At 47.2% G+C, this 24,678-nt stretch overlaps 2 pseudogenes across 2 annotated transcripts; both read right to left on the bottom strand.

The window, feature by feature from the left end:
• Positions 1-5,107: 5,107 nt before the first annotated feature.
• Positions 5,108-23,474, bottom strand: LOC309815932 (cleavage and polyadenylation specificity factor subunit 5-like; annotated as a pseudogene). Its single transcript has 3 exons — positions 23,437-23,474; positions 6,653-6,877; positions 5,108-5,652 (listed from the first exon to the last, which is right to left on the bottom strand). The product of its transcript is annotated as a cleavage and polyadenylation specificity factor subunit 5-like (transcript).
• On the bottom strand, positions 6,146-6,698 carry LOC309815702 (large ribosomal subunit protein eL21-like; annotated as a pseudogene). Its single transcript has one exon. The product of its transcript is annotated as a large ribosomal subunit protein eL21-like (transcript).
• Positions 23,475-24,678: the final 1,204 nt, after the last annotated feature.

Raw genomic sequence — 24,678 nt, 5'->3', positions numbered from 1 at the left:
ATAAGTTGCAAACATCATGGCCTTTAACTCCTGGTGTAATACAAAGCGCACTGGTGAGGGAGCTTCTGGTAGCAATGAGAAATTCAGTGGTGGGGTCCTCCATAGGCTGGGGTGATGCTAAGACATGGTACCACTGAACTGGACTGCCTTGTGTTACTGGGAATAACAGGATTCTGAAAAAGCAGAGGCAGGTGGGGTTACTTAACTGTCAGAAATGTGGACATAGTTACTGGAATGGGCAGCAAGCTTGAGGTAGCAACCAGGGTATCTTGATACACAGAGATCTGTGGCGATGACTAATGATCCATAGTGTCTTTGGGAAAGAGATATGACAGCATTTGAATATTGTTTGGTTGTATAACCAGAAAACATGGGAAGCTGGGGAGCTGAAGCCTGATGGCCTTTACTACAGTGGAAAATCACAAGTTCTCACCCAGTTTCTAGATCTGAGTCAGTTCTCAGACTGCCAGATGGGCAGTCCAGTTCCCTGTGGGGAAGGACTTGGTAAGGCCACTGCAAATATGCACAATATTCCTCTAGTTCCTCCTTAAAGGGACTCATGCCATTTTCTAGAGAAACTGTCCACTACAGAAAAGGGAATTCCTAGATTTCTCGAGGGCTGTGGAATACTGGGTTCTGAGGGGACACCAATACCAGGGGATCTGAAATGCCATTGTGGTTCCCCTGGCTGGAATGAGGCTGAGAGATGAAAGGTAATAAATGAAATCCTGACTCATGTTTGTCTCACTGTGGGTCTACTGGGCCCACAGATCCATCCTGCAGTTACATCTCCTAACTGTAATGGATTAACAGGTAGCAGAACTAACATATTGGTTCCCTCACCAATTATGTTAGGGAAAGCCTAGGGTGTAGTGACAAGACAGTACATAAAGAATAATATCCTAACGGGTGGAATTGCAGAGATTAGCACCTATATCAGACTAAAAGATGCAGGACTCCCTATCATATACCTATTTGGTTCTCATGAATATGAAAAAAAAAAAAACAGATAGGGCTTCCCTGGTGGCGCAGTGGTTGAGAGGCCGCCTGCTGATGCAGGGGACACGGGTTCGTGCCCCGGTCCGGGAAGATCCCACATGCTGCGGAGCGGCTGGGCCCGTGAGCCATGGCCGCTGAGCCTGCGCGTCCGGAGCCTGTGCTCCGCAACGGGAGAGGCCACGACAGTGAGAGGCCCGCGTACCACAAAAAAAAAACAAACCAGATTATGGTGGATGGCTGTGGATTTCCATCAACTTAACCAAGTGATAGTCCCAATTGTAGTTGCTGAGCTGGATCTTTTCTTTTTTTATTTATTTATTTGGCTGCGCTGGGTCTTAGTTGCGGCATGTGGGGTCTTTAGTTGTGTCATGTGAACTCCTAGTTGCAGCATGTGGGATCTAGTTCCCTGACTAGGGATCGAACCCAGGCCCCCTGCATTGGGAGCGCAGAGTCTTAGCTACTGGACCAAGTCTTGCTGAGCTGGATCTTTATCTGAACAGATCAATACAGATTTTGGCACTTGGTATGAAGCTATTGATCTGGTAAATGCATTCTTGTCAATCTCCATCATTAAAAAGGCTCAAAGTCATTTTGTTTATATGTGGGAAGGCCAGAAGAATACATCGACTGTCTAGCCCCAGTGCTATATTAATTCTCCTGCTTTCTGTTACAATATTATCCACAGAGACCTTGATCATCTTGATATTCTACAGAACATGATACTAACTGAACTTTGTTGAACAAAATATGATAAGTACTCTGGATGCCCAGATGCCAACTAGTGGGAAAAAAAGACTCCCTCAAAATTCAAAGTCTTTGCCACATTGGTGAAATCTTTAGAGGTCCACTGGTTTGGGACAAGATGCTGCACTTTATGTACCCCCTATCACTATGAAAGGGACAAACAGTATAAAAAAAGAAAAATAGTATTTTTTGGAGCTCTTTGGATTTGAGGCATCATACACCACATTGGCAATACAGCACTGATTCATTTATTTCCTAGTTCAAATAATGTCCAGAGCAAGAGGAGATTTGCAGTAGATCCAGAACGTAGGGCAAATTGCCTGCTCCTTGGCCACTGCAACTTAGCAGGACCTGTGGTGCCCAGGTATCCTTGATAGGTAAAGATGCCATGCGGAGTCTCAGGAAGGTCCAGTAGGAGGTCTACAGCACAGACCTCTAGGGATCTGGAATGAGGTTCTACCTTCTGTAACAAAGAACTATTTGCCATTCATTTGAGAAGCAAGCAGCTCCTGTAATGCCACTGAGCCCTAAAAGGGACTTTGAAATTGATCATGGGGCATCCGATGACTTTGCAACTGGAGCTGCCTTTCAAGTTGCAGCAACAGTTCATCATATAAGGGAAATGAACAGGTCCAGAGAACACAAGTAAGTTAAATGGATAAATGGTCCAGATCCTTATGTCATCCACCTCTGTTGCACTGACACCATTCTCTCAGCTCATGCATATAACCTCAGGGGATCTGTATGATCAACTGATGAAAGAAAATCTTGGGCCTTCTTAGTGTGAGCTGAAATGGACTGCTACATTACAGCTCTACTCAAGGTGGCCTTAAAAATAGCAATGAGGAGAAATCTTCCCAGCAATCAGCACTGTGAATAGTGTATAGTGACTGAAAAACAACAACAAAAAACAAAACATACAACCTGAAATTATGTTTTATTCGGGGGCCATACTGAGGTCTATAGCACAGGAGACAGCCTCTCAGAGAGCTCTGAGCAACTGTTCCAGTGAGGTAAGAGGAGCCAGGATATTTAGGAGTTTTTGTTGGAGAAAAAAAAAGAAAACCAAACCCATGCAGCTGAACATCAAAAAACTGCTGCTAATCACAAAAAAACAGACAACTTAAGTTAATGAATTTAGTGCTTTTCTATGTATGGGAAGATGCAAGGGTCTGCATCATTGAAATCATTCATTTGATATGCATCTTAACTATCTAAAGCCAGTGTCTATTTTTCTCCATCCTGAAGAATTCCCCTCAGGGAGGACTGTGCAGAGGCTGATGGTCTGATGGCAGGCAACGTTTATAGTTTACTGGTATGGCAGGAAACAAGTTTTGTCCACATATATTTTGTATTTCAAGAGAAGAGGTCTAAAGTAGGTATGTGTATGGACTCCTGAACTGTGATGAGTAGTTTGTCTAGTAGGTCAGGGACCTAGAAGGAGTAAGATGGGAAGATTAGAGACAAAGGGGTCTGAGGAGGAGGATGAACCTGTGTGCATGAGCACAAGATGTGTGTATCTTTGTGTTTCAAGTCAGGGCCCACCAAAAGCATCCACATCAGAAGATGCACTCAGCAGCCATGTGGACAGGATGACATATCTGGTGGATATCAGCTAGGCTCTGTCTAACTCCATTGCTTGTGTGATTGACAGCATGGGCTCCGTCTGTCCAAGGCTGATCTAACTTAACATTTACCATGTCACCAACTGTGCCACGTGGTACCATCCCTTGGAGGAAAACAGCCAGCCTCTTGGTGGCAAATTGATTACATCTGATCTCTTCTATTCTGGAGGGGACAGTGATTCATTCTTACTATAGTTTATGCCTATTCCACACGTGGTTGTAATTCACTGCCTGAAGTGTCTCTGCCAGCACCACTGTGAAGGCTCACTGAATGCCCGATCTTCCTTGAATTTGAATGACACATAACCGTGGGTACCTAATAACGGAATCCACTAGTTCTACCATATACCAGACCATCCAAAAGTAGTCAGCCAGGTAAATGTTTGGAATGCCCCATTAAAACCTCAGCCCTGGCACCATCTTGGGAACAACATTCAGGGATAGGACATTCTTCTTCCTCTGGGGATGCAGTCTATGCATTGTACCAATAACCAGAATATACAGGTTCTGGAATCAAGGGGTAGAATGAAGAGTGCCTTTTCTCACGTTGACTCACAATGAGCGGTTTGCCAACTTGCAACTTGAGGCTCTACTGGATCCAAGGGCCTGGTTCACGGAAAATGAATGCTTGTTCCAGCGCATGAAGTAAGGTTTCAGCTTCTTTGGATTTCTTTTGTCCTTTTTGCAACTTAAGTTGCAAAAGGTTGGATCTTTAATCTTCAGCCTTTATTTCTCTCTAACACGACCATTTAAGGCTATAAATATCTAAAGAGTGTTTGTGATATGGTAGTATATTGTCATTATTTTGCATTTCTGCATACTAAGTGATTTCCACAAGAGTTTCTTCTTTAACACATGAGTTATTTAGAAGGTATTTCATGAATTTCCAAATATGGTATTTTTCTAATTTTCTTTTGGTTAATTCTTTTCTTTTCTCTTCTTAAGAAAGAAGTCCACTCTCTTTAATGTTGTACAGAAAGTATGTGTAGAACCAAAAATAAAGTAAACATTACCACATTTGTTTACACCACAATCTAGTTTTTCATATTAACTTTACTATTCAAACAACAGAAAGTAGGTGGTAATTTAGGGATTGGGAAAGAGATAAAACCAAAAAAACTTTTCTAACATGTTTATTCTACACTGTGTATAGCTGTGCTCACAAAGACAGCTTCTCTCCCTTTTTTAAAATTTATTTATTTTTTTATTGGAGTATAGTTGATTTACAATGTTGTGTTAGTTTCTGCTGTACAGCAAAGTGAATCAGTTATACATATACATATATCTACTCTTCTTTAGATTCTTTTCCCATATAGGTTATTACAGAGTATTGAGAAGAGTTCCCTAAGAAGCCCACCTGCCACAAGTAAGACCCGGTGCAAACAAACAAACAAACAAATAAGTTCCCTGTGCTATACAGTAGGTCCTTATTAGTTATCTTTTTTTGTTTTGGCTGCTTTGGGTCTTCCTTGTGGTGTGTAGGCTTCTCATTGTGGTGGCTTGTCTTGTTGCGGAGCACAGGCTCTAGGTGCATGGGTTTCAGCAGTTGTGGTGCACGGGCTCAGTAGTTGTGGCGCACGGGCTTAGTTGCTCCGCAGCATGTGGGGTCTTCCCGGACCAGGGATCAAACCCGTGTCCCCTGCATTGGCAGGCAGATTCTTAACCACTGTGCCACCAGGGAAATCCAGTTATCGATTTTATATATAATAATGTGTATATGTCAATCTCAATCTCCCAGTTTATCCCTCCCCACCAAGACGGCTTCTCTTACTTCTCTGCTGTGCAGGAATCCAGTTGTGTATAAAATTGAACCTGCTCAAAAGCTGGGGGAGACTAGATATGATGGGTCCATATCTGGGTGTATTGTCATACAGTTCAAACAGTGGTGCAGCTACCAGCTCGTAATTTTTAAGGACTGCAAACAAGGCTTTCTCTTGAAGTTGAACCAAAAACAACTTCTTATGTTCCTTAGGTTTTGTAATATGTGCAGGAATATATGGATACTGAGCAGGTTCAAAATTTGGTCTCCACCAGTTACTAGTGCAGTCATCAATGTTCCAGCCTTGCAGGACTCCATCTTGACCACCCAATAGCTCTGTCATTAAGCATTTTTGTCCATCGACTTCATCTTCTCCTGGGTTAAGCTACCACCAGTTAATTTGAAGAAAGTTGTTCCCGCTGTAGCAGCAACACATGGGGTAGCCAGTGCTCAGGGACAGTCAAAACCCCTTCTACAGTCCTCCTTTTGCCAATTTTATCAAGTTCCTCCCTCATGCGCTGAAATCTGGCTGCAACAGAGCGGTACTTCTTTTTTTTATTATTATTATTTTATTTTATAAATAATATCTGGCCGTTTATTAACCAGTGGAGTATATTGCACAACAAACTACCTCACATCTTTCAGGAAGCAAAACCACCACATTTGAAAATTAAAGACGTCACCCACTGAATTTGAACACAATTAAAATGTGCTTTAGGGCTTCCCTGGTGGCGCAGTGGTTGAGAGTCCGCCTGCCAATGTGGGGTACATGGGTTCGTGCCCCGGTCCGGGAGGATCCCACATGCCACGGAGCAGCTGGGCCCGTGAGCCATGGCCGCTGAGCCTGTGCATCTGGAGCCCGTGCTCCGCAACGGGAGAGGCCACAGCAGTGAGAGGCCTGCGTACCGCAAAAAAAAAAAAAGTGCTTTAAATATTTCTTTGGGGGAGGGGACACAACACTTCCAGTCAATTAAGAGAAGCACTGTAGAGTCCAAGTCTTTTATTTTCTTTACACCCATCATGCCATGAATTCATAGGGAATGGGCTCCAACAGTTGACTCCTTTCCATTGGTTCTCACGACGTGTGCTTCTCTGGGTGGAGACGGCTGGTGCTTCAGCTGAACACAAGTACCCTTCTATTTGGCTTCCTTCTTTTTCTGATAATTTTCCTTCACACATTTCAGGAAGCAATCTCGGCTCTTAGAGTGCTTAATATGCTTGCTAGGCACGTTAATTCTCTTGGCAGGAATCTTGCCCTTGTTCATTTACAACGATGCCAACAGCATGCTGGGTAACCCTGAAGACTCTTCCAGTTTTGCCATGGTATATTGGGATACCAATGGGATATTGTGGGATATTCCTTTTTGAACAGTGCCCAGTCCCTTAATGTCGACATCACCCTTCTTGTAGATTTGCATGTATGTGGCCAAAGGAACCACTAACTCCATGTTTTCTAAAAGGCCTAGAGAACATGTAGCAGGTGCTCCTACTCTTTCCCTTTGTGTTGGTCATTTTGGCGAATTACTGGAAGAGGGTGGTTCCGACCAAAAGGCCTGAGCTGTCCTTCTCATAAAGGGGCTCTTTTGTACCAAAATGTAATCGGTAAGAGGGTACAGGTTGATGGTGTGCTCTAGGGTGAGGGGCTTGGTCTGCTGGATGTACTTGTTGCTGACCTGGTTGATCCCCCCGCCGGGGCCAGCGGGTCTGCGAGTGATTTGTGGCACTATGGACATGCTGGCGAGCTCGGGCACTGGAGGCAAGGGGAAAGGGAGAGGCAGGGAGGTGTTCCCTGTGCCGGCAGAGGTTATCTGCATTCCACGGAACAGCCGCCGGCCTTCACTAACAGGAGAGCGCAAGAGCTGGTAAATACTTTCTAATTTAATTGAATCAGAGAGTGAATCAGTCTTTTGAGATCTGAGGAAAATAACCTTGTAGGATCTTTTTTCATAAGAGTTCCCTATGAGAGTCACTGTTGTTCTATTTCTGCCCAGAAGTTAAGCTTCTTGGTTGCAGAGTTTAGTCAATAGAGTAAGGTCTTGATCTGAATATTGGAGAAAGTAATGTGTAAAATATCCCATGGAGGGAATTTCCTGGAAGTCCAATGGTTAGGACTCCCGCTTTCACTGCCCAAGGCACAGGTTCAATCCCTGGTCGGGGGACTAAGATCTCACAAGCCAGGCAGGGCAGCCAAATTAAAAAAAAAAAAAAAAAAAAAAAAACCATGGAGAGTAGCATTGTGAATTTCTCTTTGTAGTTCTCTCCATTTTCACTTATATACAGTATTTTGACTATTTAGTTAGGTTCACACAAGTTTGTATTTGTTTTATTTTCCTGGCCTGATAAACCTTTTATCATAATGGAGTGATCCTCTTTATCTCTAGTAATGCTTGTTGCATTAAATTCTATTTTGCCTGATAATAGCATGGCTACATCTGCTTTCTTTCCCTTAGTTTGTCTAAATACAAGTATATCCTTTTGCATTCCTCTACTTTAGATCTTTCTGAAAATTAAACCTTTAGATATTTCTTGTCAGCAGTATAACGATTTCTATAATCCATTCTGACAGTCTGTTTTTTGTTTGTTTGTTTGTTTTTTGGCCGAGTGGCTTGTGGGATCTTAGTTGCCTGACCAGGGATCGAACCCGGTCCCTGCAGTGAGAGCACCGAGTCCTAACCACTGGACCTCCAGGGAGTTCCCTCTTTGTCCTTTTTAAATTAATATTTTTAGTTATTTGTATTTTATATACTCTTTTACCATTTATATGGTAATCAGCACTCTCTTTGGATTATTTTGTCCATCTTATTTTGTGCTTTATATTGCTTTCTTTTCTATTTTTATTCCTCTCTGGCTTTTTTTGGATCACTTAAATATTTTTTCTAATTACTTTCTTAATTTTTACAAGTATGGGACATATTTTTAGCTTAATAATTTTTACCCTGATATTTTGACATTCATATTTAACTTAGTAAAATCTAAAAGGAATAGCTTTATGGTCCTTCAAACCACACAAGGATATTTGAATATATGAACCCCACTTCCTCTCCCTCTTCCGTGTTCATCTTGCTGTTTTAAGCCCAGCGGACAGTATTAGTGTTTTACACTGTCAATGTTCTTCATTCTTTCCTGCATCTCCGGATCTTTTCCCTGGATTGCTTTCCTCCTGTCCAAAGTACATTCTTTAGAATTTCCTGAAGTTCTGTTGGGGACACACCCTCTGTAGTCCTTCCTCGGTGTCCTGAGGGGACTGGTTCTAGGAGCCCCTGGGGATGCTCAAGTCCCTTATATAAAATGGTGTATTACAAGGAATACAGTCGACTCCCGTATGGGCAGACTTAACTGCCGATCGAAGTACTTGTGCACAGACGATGGAGAACGAGAATACACAGTAAGAGGAGACCTTGGGTTGTCAAACAACCAGAGACTTTCCTGCTTATTATAACTCATGACCCGACTGCCTGAAAGATTACTCACGCCTGAAAATGAGCAAGAAGCTGTCTCCAGGAAGAAAAGTTAAAATATTCTTTAGAGGAAACTGGGCAGCTCTGAAGCATCTGCCTGTGTCTGCTGGACTCACGTTAATGCCTCAGGGCAGGTTAAATGTGGGAGGCACAGGCTGAGCCTCAGAGGCTGAGGGTCAAGGACGCCTGGAATGCTGGCGGCGCTGGGAGGGGAGCTTAAGGGCCGACAGGTGGGGAGACAGGAAAAGGCTGGAGGTCCCAGCTTAATTTTAGGCTGGAAGGAACAGGTTTCCTGTTTAGAAAGGCTGGGGAGGAAGTTTTACATTATAAATGCAAATATCTACAGGATGTGATCAGGCCCCAGGGCAGGAGAGAAAGCTGGGTCTTGGGAGATAGACTGAAAGGCCTGCAGAATTAACCCCTTTCATTGTCGTTATGGTCTCTTGCCCAGTCCATCCTGAGGGAGGAGAAGGGGTGCCAGAAGTGAACACAAATTCCCAGAGCTTGTGTTCCAAAAGCGTTGCATGTGAATGCAATTCCTTGTAAACACTTCTGGTTGTTCTACTCCTGCTCGTGGCACTGCATGATATATTTTTTTTAACCTAACCCTGATGTGCTCTCAGGGACCCTAATTTCACCCCAAGCCCTCTTTGACCAGAACCAGAAGGTGGGAGATTTCGGCCTTGGGGCAAGACTACAAATGGCTCTGATAAAGATGCAAAAGAGCAATTTGCCAGATCACTGACCCATACTGCATACCTGATATGCTGTTCCTCTGCCTAAGAAAGACACCTGGGTACCTCTTCGTGGGAGGCTGCTGTAAACACTGGGGCTGTTCTTTGGCCGCCTTTGCGGTTGTCCACCGTCTTCTGCTAGGATACATCTGGTTTGTGCTTGAAGTGGATGTGATTAAGAGGGGTCTGAGAGGCACCTCCACCTCTTCATTCCTTCATCTTTATGGGTGGCCCAACTCCCCTCCCCCGCAGGATGTGGGATTATTTGTGAGTTATGATTTTGGTCAGGGGAAGCAGGTTCAGAGGTTTCCACTTGACCTTGCCCACTGCCATAGCTCTTCCCCACAGGGTAAGGACCATGTAGGGGTTCTTCCAACTGTCAAGCATGTCCATTGCAATTCTGTATTTGTGGATTGGGGAAATGACCATCAGGTGGATCCATGGACATGGGAGACTCACTAAGGAGGCCTGGTCCAGGACTCCGTTATTACCTGGCCCCTGTAATGATGATACTTAAAGCCTCGGGAATTTTTTTTTTTTTTTTTTTTGGCTGCAACTTGAGGCTTGTGGGATCTTAGTTCCCCAACCAGGGATTGAACCTGGGCCCATGGCAGTGAAAGCGCCAAGTCCTAATGATTGGACCGCCAGGGAACTCCTAAACCTCGGGATTTCTTTCTTTCTTTCTTTTATAGTTTAGTGTTTTATTTTGAAATTTTTTTAAGTACAAAAAAAAACAGAATAAGGCAATGAATACCTATATATGTTTCATCTAGATTCAATAATTGTTAACATTTTACGCATATAATTTCTCTCTCTCCATAAATATGCACATATTAATGTAATCATGACTTTTTCAGAACCATTTGAGAGTGAGCTGATGATATCATGAATCGTCACTCCTAAATACTTCAGTATATGTATAGTAAGAACAAAGACATTCTCCTAGATAACCACAGCACAATCGTAAAATCCCAAACCTCAGGATTTCAGTGTTAACTCAGATCCTGTATCCCACAGTCCTTGAAATATCTGGTTATGCCCCTATCCTCAGCTTCTAGTGACTTAAGCACATGACCCCCAGGTCCCTTTGGAGAAGGACCAGGGGATCATTACTGTATACATTTGCCATGATACTGTAGGATCCTTCCATAAGCAGTCCAGCCTCCCTTTCAATCAAAGGTCTGAAAACTGGGCAGGAGATCACATCTTTTTATTGGGACGGCTGCTTTGAGCCTTTATCATCCACCCTGATTGTGTAAAGTAGGCTCTATCCTGCCCCGTGGGAATACTATGCTCTATTACCATCTCTGCAATTCTCTCTGGGAAGAGACTCCTCTGGCTGTCATGTATTATGTCTGTTCTTGTCATGTGTTTCAGTCATCTCACCACCTTGCTTCTGGCAGTGGAGTGTTGTCACCTGGCCTCTATTTCAGGATTCCATCACCCCCACTAGCAGAGAAGCGCAGTTCCGTCTGTAACAGCATCTCCCACTACCAGCCCCCGCCTAGAGAGGGCAGCCACCTCTGAGCTACTCCCTGATGCCGGTGGCCCTTCTCACTAGCGCATCCTTTTCGCTTGGGTGAATAGGATGTTCTCCAGGTCCTCCTGTGGGTGTTGTGTCCTCGGTAGTATATCTCCTCCAGCATGCCCACTTCTCTGAGCCTTTGAGCCCTTCACCTGTTATTTGCCATGGTGGTTCTGGCAGTTCTATTTCACTTATTGGGACCCATGGCTTTTCTAAGCTTCCATGAACCAATGAAATAGAGTGTCAGCACCCTCTCCAGCTCCTTGCTAGGGTGTAAGTTCTGTACCATACAGCAGTGCTCCCAAGTCAATGAGCTCTCCTTTATCCAGCTTTATGTTTTGTCACACCTGATGCAGCACAAGACGAATCCAGTCCCGTGTCTGTTCCCCAGCCCCTGCTGGACACTATGGCCATGACCTGCAGTTCCTTTGGTGGACAATTCCTTCCCCCCTCTGCAGGCCCAGTATTTTCTTGTCAAGTGGCGAGCCGTCCCTAAGCAGTTTTGAAGCATCAGGCCTGGCTTAAAGAACAAACCACTAACAAGGATCTACTGTATAGCACAGGGAAGTCTACTCAACGCTTTGCAATAACCTATACGGGAAAAGAATCTAAAAAAGGGTGGATATATGTATATGCATAACTGATTCACTTTGCTGTGCAGCAGAAACTAACACAACATTGTTAACGTTAGCCATAAGGTGTGTCTGGGATCCCACCTGACCCTCTGTGAGATGGCCTCTGGCCAATAAGAATTTAAAAAAAGAAAGAACGAGCCCATTTTCAGATTAGGCAGTTTATTACTCACACAGAGAGTGAAAGTGAAAAGTCAGAGGTGCCAGATCCTTGTGGTCCTTGTGCAGGGTGACACCAAGACAAAAGGGGTCCAGCGTGGCACCATGGATGACATCTGGTGCCCAGGCTGTGAAACAGCTGAACAGCTTAGAGCTGGCAGCCGCGCTCTAAGTGGGAGGAGGGGTGGCAGGCAGAATTCCAAGGTGGCCCCCAAGAGTCCACCCCCTGCTGTACATGCCTTCCCTGTGTAACTCCCTGCCCTTGAGTGTGGGTGCCCTCTCTCCTGGCAGAAGTGCTGTGGGCGGAGTAGGCGATTCCACACCCAGAGGATGTCTGTGTTGACTTATCTTTATTCCCCACCACCGCTGGCCTGTGACACTGACCAGACAGGTACGGTAAATGCAGATGCTGTAGAAATCACTAGCCCTGTATCTTTCAGATCTTTATGGAACTAATTTCTGCAATGTCCTCCGGGGCACAGAAATGTTTTTAGGTTATTATCTTGGCTGTAGGAGGCCCTTTCCAGGACTCCAATTGGCCATTCCTGCCATAATAGACATTATTCCTCTGGTAAGGGAAGCAAGACTGGCAAAATAGCCACAGGGTGTGTCTGGGATCCCACTTGACCCTCTGTGAGATGGACTCTGGCCAAGACTTATCTTCCTCCTGACCTCCCTAAGCCTCTCTGTCCAAAGAATCCTAGTACTCCAGGGATTAGGCTCAGATAAGCACCATTATCTACAAATGTGGCTTTCAGTAAAATGAGCCCAGACTGAGATTAAATAATCCAATTCCAGATCCTCTCATTTGCTAGGTGTACACCAGGCAAGATCCTTAAGCTTCCTGAGCCTGTTTGCTCATCTGTAAACTAAAGCCAAAAATATTCTTCTGATAGTTTCTTTTTTTCTTTTTTTTGCGGTACGCGGGCCTCTCACTGTTGTGGCCTCTCCCATTGCGGAGCACAGGCTCCGGAAGCGCAGGCTCAGCGGCCATGGCTCACGGGCCCAGCCGCTCCGCAGCATGTGGGATCTTCCCGGACCGGGGCACGAACCCGTGTCCCCTGCATTGGCAGGCGGACTCTCAACCACTTCGCCACCAGGGAAGCCTGATAGTTTCTTGTTTGTGCTGCTGTGATAAAAATTACGTACCAAGTGCTTTCCACACTGCCTAGAATATAGCCTAACGACCATCAACACCATTCGCTTATTCTTCTGGAAAGTGTAAAGAGGAATAGAAATGTATATTACATTTATTTGTATTTTAACAACCCACATTGTCAGTTTTTAATTATTCCTCATTTATTTCCAACTTTTGTTGTTTTTTAATAACATAGAATTTAGGGATAGGAATTTAGGACTAGGTCACCCATCAAGTTGAAGGAATTTTCTTACATGACAGATTGGATAGATTAAGTCCTCAAGAAGCAAATGAATTGATCCTTATTTTCAAATAATTGAGCTATAAGATTTATCTTTTACTTCTATGTTTATGATTCAAAATTTTTATAGATTATACTCCATTTAAAGTAGATTTATCTTTTACCTGTTAATATATAATCTCTATCCCTAGCCTAGGATTTAATTTGGAAAAGATTTTTTTTTAAATGCATAACTTGGGCTTCCCTGGTGGCGCAGTGGTTGAGAATCCGCCTGCCAATGCAAGGGGCACGGGTTTGAGCCCCGGTCCGGGAAGATCCCACATGCCGCGGAGCAACTAAGCCTGTGCATCACAACTACTGAGCCTGCGCTCTAGAGCCCACGTGCCACAACTACTGAAGCCCGCACGCCTAGAGCCCATGCTCGGCAACAAGAGAAGCCACCGCAATGACAAGCCTGCGCACTGCAACGAAGACTAGCCCCCCCACCACAACTAGAGAAAGCCCGCGTGCAGCAATGAAGACCCAATGCAGCCAAAAATAAATCAATAAAATAAATAAATTTTAAAAAAATGCATAACTCTAGAAAATGTGTGCTTATGACCATAGCTGTTAGGAATGTGAACTGGTAAAGCATTTCTGTAGAGCAGATGTTGTGGCTATTTAAAACAGATTTCATTGGGAATTCCCTGGTGGTCCAGTGGTTAGGATTCCGAGCTCTCACTGCTGAGGACCTGGGTTCAGTCCCTGGTCGGGTAACTAAGATCCCACAAGCCGTGTGATGTGGCCAAAGAACAAAACAAAACAACAACAACAAAAACCCCCCAGATTTCGGGACTGCAACCTTAGAGTATATGATCCAGTGGGACTGGGGGAGGGGGCTGAAGAATTTGCATTTCTGACAAGTTCCCAGATGATGCTGGTCCTGAAGCTGCTGGTCCATAGACCACACTTTGAGAACTACTGATGTAGAGAATTCTGGTAACATTTACTTAAAGCCAGAAAAATATTCATAAACTGTGACCCAGGATAAATGAAGATGAGCAGCCCCCAGCCCATCACCTGCTTTGGAGGCTCTCCAGCTGACCCCCCAGGACCTGCTACAGCCCCACCTGGTCATGCAGGGCACACCCCCCAGCACCGAGGAGTGTGGTGAAGGCATGACCCACCCAGGGCAGCCCCAGGTTCTCAGGGTGTGGCCGGGGCAGCAGAGGGGAAGGGCAGTCAGGACCACATCCCAGCTCTCCGATCCTGCTTACGTTTTTTCTATTGCACTTATCAACATATAACATATCATAGATTTGACTGTTTTATTGCATTTGTTGCCTGATCCCCTCACCTCTCATCAGAATGCAAGTTCCCTAGAGCAAGAATTTTTGTATATTTTGGGCAACAACAGTGTTTGGATCATAGCAGGTCCTCAGTAAATACTGACTATACTCATATGTCTGTATGTTCATAGTACTATTTCTATAAGGATGCACAAGAAAATGGCAGCAGGTTTTCTGTGGGCAAGGGACATGGGGAAAGGAGTGGGAGTGAGCACAACTTTCTACTGACTCTGTTCAGTCCTTTGAATTTTTCCTACCAACTGTTAAAAACAAGATGATGGGCTTCCCTGGTGGCGCAGTGGTTGAGAGTCCGCCTGCCGATGCAGGGGACGTGGGTTCGTGCCCCGGTCCGGGAAGATCCCACATGCTCGCGGAGCGGCTGGGCCCGTGAGCCATGGCCGCTGAGCCTGCGCGTCCGGAGCCTGTGCTCCTCAACAGGAGAGGCCACGGCAGTGAGAGGCCCGTGTACCGCAAAACAAAACAAAACAAAACAATATGACATGCCCAAGATGGAGTTGCTCATGCTAAACCCCACGTCACCAAACTGAAACTTATTTATACTTTTGGCTCTCCCTGAAATGGAATCTTAGCCCAGCTAACCAGGAATTGCCTGACCAGCACTAGGGAAGTCAGCTGCCTAGTCGACCTCTGCCGACCCCTAAAGGGAAGTAACCTTGCAATAACCAATCTGCTTTTTTGCCCGATATAACTTCTTGTTCCTGCTCCTTTGAGCCTATACAAATTTTTCATTTTGTACAGCTACTTGGGGCTCCTTTCTATCTGCCACATTGGGTGCTGCCTGATTTGAATCGAGTTTTGCTCAAATAAATTCTTAAAAATTGTAATATGCCTCAGTTTATTTTTTAACACCACATATGTCACCTAGCTTAAAAAAAAGTTAGATCCCTATTATTGATTAGGAAGAACAAGTTGTAAGAGAAATAGGCATAATAGGAAAAAACTTAAGGAACACACTCACTCACACACACACACACACACACACACACACACACACTTGAGTATGGTTTGTTTAGTTAACACCTGAGACAGGCTTGAAGAAAAGTTCAGTGTTCACTGATCATACTCTTAAGTGGCCTGGACCTGAGGCCCTACCCCAGGCCCTCTCCCAGGCTCACTCCAGGGGGTCCCACAGTTCCTTTCCAGACCTTTCTCCAGGCCCACATTATTTGCAAGTGTCAAGTAACAACAGTTAATAATTAATGAGGGAAAGAGAACCCGGCCTGGGGCTGCTTCGGGAAAAAGAGAAAATCTCTAAGTCCAAGGAACTATAGGCCAGATGAGAATCCCGGTGTCTAAAAGGGACACAGAAGGAAACATTTAAAGAGAGAGAGAAAGGGGAGAAGCTGTGAACGAGATCCGACGTGATTCGTAAGCATCTCCGCTGGGAACCGGGAGCTGGGTTAAGGGATTAGAAGAGAGAAGCCTCCAGGATCCCGAAGGAAGAAGGCCAGGTTGGATCTCCAGTAGAAGCAGCTTGGAACTGGAAGAGCCAGGTAGAAGGACCTACTAGAGACCGGAATTTCACAAAGAGGGACAATAAACTGGAACTGTTCTCCCGAACAAAGCCAGGAGCAGTTTCTACCTTGGGTAACTGCTGAGCTAGTTATTTATTCCGTTAATATTTATTGGGCACATCATTGGGTCAGACCCTATGTCAGAAAAATCATTCTCATTAAATGCAGAAGACTTAAGTGACCTGAGACTGTCTTACTGGAGACTTTGTAGGAGGCACTGATACTTTCCCCTGCCTTCCTGGGAAGGTGGCAGAAAAGCGGAAGACCTTTCCCACCTCCCAGATGCGGGGACTCCAGGAGAGGGGCGTCTCCTTCCCTTGGGAAGCAGCTTCTGTGCTTGCCCAGCAGAGGGCAGCCGGAGCCTGGGCACCAGGATCCCAGCCACCTGCTCAGGAAACCGGACAGATGGGTACCTATCCCTCACTGCCCACTGCAGTTTGGGCGTGATGCCCACTTGCTGGTGGCGGTGGCAGCCCTAGAGAAACAGGATGCACCAGGAGGCTCTAAAAAAATGCTGTTTTGAATTCTCTCTAAGCTGTGTCGCTTCTGCCTGGCGTATGCTCAGCCCTGGAGCCCTGCCACACTCGCCCTCTCTAGCACGCTGGGGCGAAGGATCATTTCCTTCTCATCCCAGGGCAGCCTGCTTGCCCCGTTTCTATTTACTATTCAAAAATCTGTTTTTTTCCAGGGCATAGAATCCTAGAGCCCCAGAGCTGGAAAAAAAAACTCGGGGGGCTGCTTGTCCAGGAGTTGCCATTTCAAATAACTTCAGAGGCAGGCGGTGAGCCTCAATTTGTGATGCCGATTTAGGGCGAGACGGTGGGGGATTAGAGCGGCGATGGTGAACCGGAAGCCCAGCCTTGTGCAAAAGCGCCTCCGTTCACTTGTTTTTCTAATTGGGAAAAAATAAAACATGGCCCTGGGCTGAGGTGGGGTCCTGACTGCAAGGTCTGCCCCTCCTTCTTACAGTGAGAAACTCAGGGGCGCAGAGAGGGGGGAACTACTTGCCCAGGATAGGGCCCGACTCCCTTTCTCACCCATCTCTTTCGTGTTGTTTGTCCCTTGGAGGCACAGGGTCAATATCAAGCTATAGAAGTTGGGGATGGCTTGGGCTTCCAGCTCGCCCTGCCCCGCGGCTGCTGATTAGTCTTGGATTGCTTCATTTCCTTCCTTGGCCACCGATCCCGTTTGGAGCAAGCAGCCTCGCCCGGAATACAGGGCACTCCTTTTCCTCGCGGTGAGTCACAGCCTCGGAGCTGACTTGCAGACAGCCTGACTCCCGAGTCAGGATCCTCTCCTCCTACTGCTTTTTGCAATGAATACCTCCAGCTGTGGCGTTCGCTTCCTCTGGCCATCTCCCTCTGGCTGTGCACTTTTATTTACTCCGGTTTTACTCCTTGACATGAGGTCCTACGGAGAAGTACCCAGGGACCTTCCAACCTTGATTCCTCAGATCTCACCGAGAAATAAGAATTGGAAGCATAAAGTGCTGTTTTCCCATCAAGAGCTAAGGCCCCAGGGATGCTGCACTTGCTTGGTGTGGTTTTGCAAGCAAACCACTGAGTGTGATTTTCTAAAAATCCAATCTTCTATTTTTTTTTTTTTTTTTCCGGTACGCGGGCCTCTCACTGTCGTGTCCTCTCCCGTTTTGGAGCACAGGCTCCAGACGCGCAGGCTCAGCGGCCATGGCTCACGGGCCCAGCCGCTCCGCAGCATGTGGGATCTTCCCGGACCGGGGCACGAACCCGTGTCCCCTGCATCGGCAGGCGGACTCTCAACCACTGCGCCACCAGGGAAGCCCCAATCTTCTATTTTTTTATTCAGGCAACCTGGCATTGCTGCCCTCTCAGGAGAATCGGCAGGCCACAGTGGGCTCGGTGGGGATGCTTCATTAGGGCACAAAACTTTCGCTTCAGCCTCCAAGTAGCAGGAACTCCCAAGTAGCAGGAATGGGGGCTGTGGCCTCATTATCAGCCATAGAGATACCTTTGGGAGCTGGGGCAAGGATTTACGCCACCTCATTCTCACCATGACTAATCCCTTGAGGATTAGCACCAACTAACCCCATTGTCATGGAGCTCCTGCTTGCAACACCTCCCAAACTGAAGATGACTAGGGTCCTGAGAATCTGGTCTCAAAAGAACATGGTTTTAAGAATATCATCTGAGTGGAGGAAATAACCTCCACTCAAATAACTTTCAATAACCTATTTATTCAAGGAAAAAGAACCAGAAAAAGGAACAAACAAACAAAAAAACCCTAATGAGATTAGTTACCTGCATGGCATAGTGGGAACAGGATTGAAAGAATAAAGGAAATGGGGGGAATGACACTTCTCTGAAATAGCTTTTTGTTCTGACTTGCCTTTGGAACCATTGTAACATCTCAAATTTCAAAAATAAGTAAAAATATAATAAAACTCCCAAAGATGCGGAAAACCCTAAAATTAAATAGATATAGAAACAAGCAAATAAAAAAGAATGTCCTTTGACTTCTGTCTTACCAATTTATAGTAAATAATAGATCCCTGTGCTGTGTGTTAAACATTTTCCTATAGTTTCATTTAACCTCTGCAACATCTCTAAATTGTAGGTACTATTACTATCCTAGTCTTACAAGAGAGGAAGTTATAGCCCAGCAGCATTAAGGAACCTCCCAAGGTCCCAGAGACTTGAACTCATATTTTGTATCATATTTGCATTAGATCAATCCTGAGATCCTATTATGTACTCAGCTCCATGCCAGGCACAGAAGTATGAGTTAGTGTCCCTGGGTTCCAGGAATCTACAATCTCTGATAAACACTTAACACGATGAGGCTATAAAAATCGGGAAATGAATGAGTCCCTTATTCACAACAATTTGAAAGGATAAAGATTTTAGGAATTCTAAGTCCTCCTTGTGGGTTGGCTTCCTGGAGGAGATGAGATTTGAACCACATCTTGTAGGTAGGATTCAGGTAGGTGTAGTACATGGGTAAAGGAATTCCAGGCAGCAGAACACACTGGTAGCAGAGGTGTAGAGAGGGGCTTGGTGTATGGAGAGCCAAGGAGACGAGCCTTTGCAGAAGAATGGACAACACAACAGGACACATTATAACTCTCTTGGGTACATCTTAAAAAGAGTTCAGGGACTTCCCTGGCCATCCAGTGGTTAAGACTCCATGCTTCCACTGCAGGGGGCACGGGTTCAATGCCTGTTCAGGGAACTAAGATCCCGCATGCCAAGCGGTGCAGCCAAAAAATAAATAAATAAAAGAGTTCAAAGTCAAGGTGAATATCATGGAAAGCAAGCAGATTCCCAGCCTCTAAAAGTTAGCCCTCTGCATTGTTAATCAACTATACTCCAAGAAAAAAAAAAAGTTAGCCCTTTGGTTAGCTGCATATCGATATTTGCCTAGTCCCTTTCCAATTATTGGGCTCAGAGAGATTACTAGGAAAAGGCAGACACTATATTCTGGGTCTACAGACAAAAACTGTTTTTGCATAAAGGGGAAATAAAATCTTAGCTCTTTCGGTTGCTTTTCTTTTCTCTTCCATTTCCACTTTTACAAGCAGAAAGAGAGGTCACTCCCTGTTTGCTGAGCTGAAAATCAGACCTGTCGGCCCTGCTGTATCTTTCTCGGCCAGCTTGCAGGCAGCCCTCGAGGTGTGTAAGGAGAGGTATCAGGGGAAGGCACTTCTCTCTGTACCTGTCCCCTCCCTGGCTGGAGGGCCTGGTGCTCAGCAGGGACAATGAGAGGAAAGCAGGCTGGTAATGAGCCTGGTGGGCAGACACCAACCCTGGGTCTAGCTGGACAGCAAGGCAGAAACGTGAAGAAAAGCAAAATATGGATATTCCTATCAGGCTTATGAACAGTTAACTGTATTTCTAAGTTTTCATCAGGACCAACGTTCAAACCTGAAGAATCCCTGAACCAGGGACAAACGCAACATCTGGTCCTCAAGCTGCTGCCTGCCCTCCCCCAACCCCGCCTGGGCCCCTGCCCCATGTCATCCCCTTTTTGAAACAATAGGAATAATCCCACACCTCCCACAGGGGAACATCCTCAGCGGCCGCTTCTGAGCTCTCCACTCCTGCCTGGCACCACTGCCCCTGCGTCCTTCCCCAGCACCTGCTGAGAAGCCCCTGGCCCCAGGTCGCCACACCAACCCCTGCAGCTCTGTATTCACACCCCAACGCCCAGCTGGGAGCACTGGGACCCTGGGCAAGGCGGTGGCTCGGCAGGCGCTGGGCACACCCCTCTGTCAGTGTGGTTTTTCACATCCTGTCCTAGTGGTGTGTTTGTCTTTTCACCCCCCGGATCCAGAGCTTAAGTGCAGGAACCAAGTCTTGCTTTTTTTCTCTACCCTAGAACAAGATACAGTTTTTGAGACTTTTTGTTTAATAGTTGATGGATGTTTTCCCTTAAAGCAATGTTTCTTAAACTTAAAACCACCACCTCAGTAAGAAATATTTTTTACATTATGATCCAATTTACACACTCATCCACACATGTATATAACTGCAACAAGAGTTTCAAGAAATAATACTATGTTAGATGCGCTCTGATATTTGCTCTTTTATTTCATTCTATTCCTAAATGCTTTGTTGAGACTCAGCAGGTGGAAAGCCACTGTCCGAAAGCACGAAAGGAGAAGAGCTTCCCTTCCAGCCAGGATCAGATTAGGATTAAAGTGTAAACAAATGAGGGCCTCAGCCAGCTCTGATGTGCAGACCAGGGTCTTGGCCTCATTATGAAGCAGAGGCCCAGGTACGGTTAGTGGATCCATGCTGGACGTCCAGGCAGTACCTGGGCCTGGGCGTGCCCTTTGCAGCTTTCTCGTTCAGTCTTTTCTATCTTTCCTTCATTCCTTTAACAGGGCCACCTCCACCTCACAAAGACTTCCTCTCACTCGGCTTGGGGCATCACCTATATTTCGTGCATACCTCTGTGACTGGTCTTATCACACTGGCCTGTGATGCAATTCCTTTTCACGCGGCTGGCTGCTCAGCTGAGTGCCTGGAGGGCTCCTGGCCTGGGAAAGCCACCCAACAGGACTGCCTTGTGTGAATGAGGAGAGATGAAGGACTGCTCTCAGGGGGTCCGCAGGTGTCACCTCTTCCTCACGGCTGCTGGGTCGGGAGTGGCCGAAGGCTCCGAGCTGCTGCAGGAAGGGCAGGCCGGGGCAGGCTGCTATGGGCAGCGACTGGAATTCAACAGTGAAGTTCCGGGCTTCCCTGGTGGCGCAGAGGTTGAGAGTCTGCCTGCCGATGCGGGGGACACGGGTTCGTGCCCCGGTCCGGGAAGATCCCACATGCCGTGGAGCGGCTGGGCCCGTGAGCCATGGCCGCTGAGCCTGCGGGTCCGGAGCCTGTGCTCCGCAACGGGAGAGGCCACGACAGTGAGAGGCCCGCGTACCACAAAAAACAACAACAAAAAACAGTGAATTTCCAAAACTCGGTTATCTCTTCACTTTGTCCAGAAAGCTCGCAACTTAAGAAATCAAGACGATAAATCTGGGCTTAGGGTGAACTTTGGTGCTGAGGCAGGCTCTGAGGACTGGGGTTCCTGGAGCCCTGATTACAATGGCGGGTGACCAATTCAGGGCCTGGCACTGAGAGTCTGAATGTGACCCAGGTCACTCGCTGTTGTAAGGTCAACCCCGGGGCCTTGGGGCTTCCTCTTCTCTCTTGCTGTGCCTCGCTCTGAGCAGATGATGTGTATAAAACTGCGCGGGAGGGCAGTCAGTGCTGTGTCTCCACCTCCCATGCCAATGTACCCATATTCTGGGTAGAAAGTGTTTTGGGGACTGTCAGGAATGACACAGATCATGAACCATAAATAGTACATCAATCACATTATGTCGGAAAACGTAAGTCACGGTTCTGCTGGTCCTGTGCTGGTGGTAAGCACACATCTTCCACGCAGAAAGGAACAACAAACACAGAGCTCCACTCTGCAGAGGCTTCGCCACCTCAGGAAGGAACCGGGGTGACCACATCCCAGAACATTCCAGCTGGCTGCTGCCTGCGTCTGGGCCTCACTTGCTTTGTGTCTTTGCTCCTTCAGTGCCTTTTAGGAGGACAGCATCGTGCCGTCTGCCAAGGGGGACGAAGTTCAGGTTTTTTTGAAATGAATTTCAGCAACAGGATAGATTCAAAACAGACACAGAACTAATGGCTGTTCCTCTCAACTGTTTACCTAGCTCCGTCCTCTCGTTGTTGCCTTGTCTGTCACACAAAAAAGAGAACCTGGCCCTCGTTCCTCAGGAGCTCGTGGTGTTCCTTTAGGACAGGTAAAGTGGGAAGGCCTCCAGGGGAGGGGCACAGAGGGGTCTCAGCCCCGTGGTTTCGGGAAGGGATTGACACCTTCTGAGCCCCCGTTTCTTCTCGGCCTTGGAATTAGGATGACTGTACTGCCCCCAGGCCTGCTGGTAGGAGGGAAACGAGGGGATACAGGTAGCAGCAGCTGAGGTTTGTGAGAAGTTGGTAACTTTCTCAGGTGACCTTGGAGCCCGTTGCCTTCCGAGTGCGGAAGCAAGGTGGTAGCGAAGAGCCAGACTGGGCCGACTGGATTCTTCCCGTGGTGAGTCAGTGGAAAAGAGAGCTGGATGGACAGAGAAGGGCCCCGGCCAGCCAGAACCGTCCGGAGTGTGTCCTGGCATTGGTCGTGCGGGGAGCCTTCGTGAAAGTCATGGCCTAACAGATTAGTCTGGGCACCTGTGTAGCTCAGCTGGACGTGGGGTGACGCTGGGGGCTGGGGAGTAAGGGCGAGTGGCTGCACTGAGCGGGGAGAGAGTGAGGGGAGGGGCAGGTGTGAGAGAGTGGCCATGGGGAGGACTCAAAACTGGGTTTCCCTGTGCTCTTTGTCAGCCCCCTCCCCCCCCCCAAGTCTTGTTCTCTGTCTTTGCCCTTCTCCTCCAGGTCCTTCTTTTTTTTTTTTTTAAACTATTCATTTATTTATTTATTTGGCCGCACCGGGTCTTAGTTGCGGCACACAGGATCTTTTAGTTGCGGCATGCGGGATTTAGTTCCCTGACCAAGGATCGAACCCAGCCCCCTGCATTGCGAGCACAGAGTCTTAACCACTGGACCACCAGGGAAGTCCCCCTCCGGGTCCTTCTGTCTCCACGCCACCCCTACTCCCCACATCCGCCCTGTGTGTCCTCCTACCACCCAGGTCAGTGCGTACATGAGGCTCAGCCGGCGCTTCAGACAACGCAGCTGCTGCCCAGTGGGTGCTCCCTGGGTGCAGGGGGCCAGGCTGGCTCTGACTGGGTCATGAGCGGGAGGGGCATGCCACCCTTTCTTAGTCTGTGAGTGAGAAGAGCGCCTGCTGGCTACACCTCACAGGAAGCTCGAGCCAAAGGGTAGCACCTGACATCAGGTGCGGCACAGCCAGCTGGGTGAGAAGGGGAGGTGACGCCTCTGGGCTGCTGAGGCCGGTGGCTCCTTCTACCCAGGGCCAAGGAAATCAGGTCACCTGCCCCTCTTCCCTCTGCTAGATGCTGAGGCACCGACAGCTGCCTCTGGGGCATCAAAGAAATATTCATGGACTAGCTGGCCAGGGCAAGGTACCTGGGTGAGGGTCTCAAACTGGTGGCCCACAGGGCCATCCCCCCTGCAGATGGCTTTTGTTTGGCCCACACAGGCCCTCTCACTCTATTACACATCTCCCTTGTCCCCTCTCTGCCTCCTGTATTCGCCTTCCTTGTCTCGCCCCTGAGCTTATGAATTTACCAACCCCACCCTAAGAAACACAAAGATGCTCCAGGAGCTTCTGACATGGCTGGGAAAATAAGACAAACACAGGCCGAGAGGACTGAGCGTGCCAGACCTAGTGTGTGGGACAGCCATCCTACTTTTGGAGTTTAGACGAGAGATCTCCCACGGAAGTCATGACAGAGGAATGTACGGAGGTGAGTTGCACACTGAGCCTCGCTGGAAGAGGAATGTTGGGATGGAGACTAGGGAGGAATGTTCCAGGAAGGGGAAGGACAGGAGGGGACCGCCTGGAGAAGTTTCACCTGGCTGGGCTTCATTCCACACGCAGCAGGGGGCACCTCTGAGGTGTTTGCATAAGGGAGCAATGATGAAGGCACAGAACAATCCAAGGAAGGTAGCAGGGGCGGGGATAGGGGTGGGAGCCGAAACGAGTACCAATTTGGGAGGAAGTTTGAAGGATGTAAAGACTGGGCGGTGTGCAAGCTGAAGGACCCAAGGACACTAAGCTTGAAGCTTCAGAGCATCACAGAGACAAAGCTCTTGAATCCTGGAGATGGGGAAGTCGTGAGAAGGCAGCTGCCTGGGGTGGGGTGAGAAGTTGAGAAATTTTGATGGAAATGTGTTACATTTGATGGATGAAGTAGGTGGCAGGCATTTAGAACCGTGGACCCAGAGATGGAGGTGGTGATTTAGGGCCGCAGGGGATTAGAGCAAGAATCCCAAGGGAGATGTGGAGGGGGAAAAAAAAAGAGAAGAGAGAGGGAGAGGCATTGGGGAAGAAGACGGGCGTGGAACCGGAGAGGGAGAGCACACAGATGTCAGCAGAGAGGACAACCTTAAGAAAGAGGTCCACTGACATCATCAAGCGCAGAGGATTCAGGAAAAGCAGGGCAGAGCAAAGGCTGGGGTTCGGAGCCAGGGAGTGGCAGAGGTTTGGGCAGGTGTGGAGAAGACGGCCACATATGTCACAATCAGAGAGACAGCGCCGGAGCTCGTGGTAGATACAAGTGATGTCGCCGATACCGACAGCGGCTCGTGGTGAAGGAAGGAACAGCATTCACGTGCAGGGCACCAAGCGGAGTACTGGCGACTTGT

The sequence above is a fragment of the Mesoplodon mirus genome (assembly GCF_964341445.2).
Source record: "Mesoplodon mirus genome assembly, chromosome: 14".
Lineage (NCBI taxonomy): Eukaryota > Metazoa > Chordata > Mammalia > Artiodactyla > Ziphiidae > Mesoplodon > Mesoplodon mirus.
The sequence above is the reverse complement of the archived record's forward strand: the minus strand, read 5'-3'. Positions and strand labels throughout refer to the sequence as shown.